Below are 2,500 nucleotides of genomic sequence, written 5' to 3' on the forward strand. Positions count from 1 at the left end.
ATCAAAATCACTGTTATGATTATCAAAATCACTGTTATGATTATCAAAATCACTGTTATGATTATCAAAATCAGTTATGATTATCAAAATCACTGTTATGATTATCAAAATCACTATTATGATTATCAAAATCACTATTATGATTATCAAAATCACTATTATGATTATCAAAATCACTATTATGATTATCAAAATCACTATTATGATTATCAAAATCACTAATATGATTATCAAAATCCCTATCATCATTATTATCAAAACCACTATTATCACTTTTATCAAAGCTATCATCGCCAGAGTCATCATTGTGATTATGATAAACTACCTTTAATATAATCGAGCACGGGTCAGAATAGGCTATATATAAAAAATAATAAAAACAATAATAAATAAATAAATAAAGTCATGGATCTGATCTTTGTGTCCGTCGCGGGATCCTTAAGATTCACATCACATTTAAAACGTTCATTGAGCTGATCCTTCTCGCTATAGAACTGAATGCGGTCTTTAACTCCCTCATGTACGGGAATGCAGGAAAGACGCCGTAATGTGTAAGGGAGTCCTCACAGCACGAAAGAATTAGCCAGGGTGGTAACAGAAGACAGGTGCAAAAGGGTTCCATGACTATGACATTTTTCTTTCTTTGGTTATATAACAAAAAACCTTATACGTGCTTTTTTTGGAGTAGGGTTTGTCGAAAACAGGTTGGTGTCGTGGAAGGGTAATGGGCCAGGGTCAGTTGACGCAGATCCATAGAAATTTCACGGCAGATTGCCAAGAGTGGCATGGGTAAGTTACTGCGTGTTTGCCTTCAAGTTTTTACTTATTTTATGGGGTACCTCGCATCTGACGAACTTCAATTTTTTGTGTGTGTACAGGGCTCATGCTGGCACACACACGCACACGCACGCACACACACATACACACACACACACACACACAGACACACACATACTCACGCACGTAAGCACACACACACACACACACACACACACACACACACACACACACACACACACACACACACACACACACACACACACACACACACACACACACACACACACACACACACATACATATATATGTAAGCATTTATATGTATATATGCATATATAGATAGGTAGATATGCATGTATATGTACATATCTGTACATATATATAATTCTATATATATATTTTTATATATGGGTCATTTCACTTCGGAAATCCCGTACACCCAACCTAGAATTCCAAAAAAATCCGAATATCCTTAAGAAAAGTGCCATAAGCCTCGACAAACAGCTGGGCAGTTGAAGTGCTGCGTCGAAGCCACTGCGCAGTAGCTCCTCCTTGGCTGCCGTGGAGTTCTCCTGAAGAACACCGAGCAATTCTTTTTAGAAAGAGAATTGCTCTTTTTAAAATGCTCAAATGTCCAGGTATTTGTGGCTGTTGATGAAAGTGAGTTGGTTTGAATGAGAATTAAATAGTTAATGCCGAGTTTAGTCCGTCAGATTATGACGAAAACGAAAAATCGATATTTTGTCTGAAGGGATACAAGAACCTTAACCGGAGTCAAGACATATGGCAAAGCAGTGCATTTCAAGTAGAAGCTGTACATTAACAACTGATAACAGCTTAGTTTTTGTAACTTTTACGATGATTTAATGGTTTTTGAATTACTTTAAAAACTTTGGAAATGCCCAGGAAATCGTTCGAGACCCAGAAATCCATGAGAAATCTGTCTGGAAATACCGAAATCCCGGTGAAAAATTTTGGAAGTTTGGAATTCCTAGATAACTCGCACACACACACACACACGCACGCGCGCACACACACACACACACACACACACACACACACACACACACACACACACACACACACACACACACACACACACACACGTATATATATATATATATATATATATATATATATATATATATATATATATATATATATATATATTGGTAGACCTGGTTGTATGTATTCATGTTTGCCCAGAATAATCCAATCACTAATCATAGATCATAAAATTGAAAGTAGTTGACCTGTAGTTAATTTTTCTACAATTACTAATAATTGCTAGTTATCAAAAATAGACACAAACACGTTTCAACACGCATGTTGACTCCTCCTCTAAAAGCTTTTTTCGAATCTCTGCTAGATTGATACATAATAGGAAAAGAGAGATAAACTTGTTGGTTGAATAATACATGTATATTTCCAGAAAGAATAGAGAAGTGGAAATATATATACCATAAAACTTCTAATAGCGCTACAAAACGGAGCAATAACACTTCAATATCTTTAAAAGGCTGTTGTACTTTACGCTTCGGCAGGTCATATATCGGAACGCTTTGTCCAAACACACACATAAAGAAAATCTGTACATCACAGTTAACATCAGGATACATCAGTCGGAATAGCTGTTATGACTTGACTCTTTCTCTCTTTCCCCTCTCACCTCTTCTCGCCTCTTTCCCCTCTCTCCTTCCACCCTAACCCCTATGTTCAT

Source organism: Penaeus vannamei, chromosome 25 (assembly GCF_042767895.1).
Source record: "Penaeus vannamei isolate JL-2024 chromosome 25, ASM4276789v1, whole genome shotgun sequence".
Lineage (NCBI taxonomy): Eukaryota > Metazoa > Arthropoda > Malacostraca > Decapoda > Penaeidae > Penaeus > Penaeus vannamei.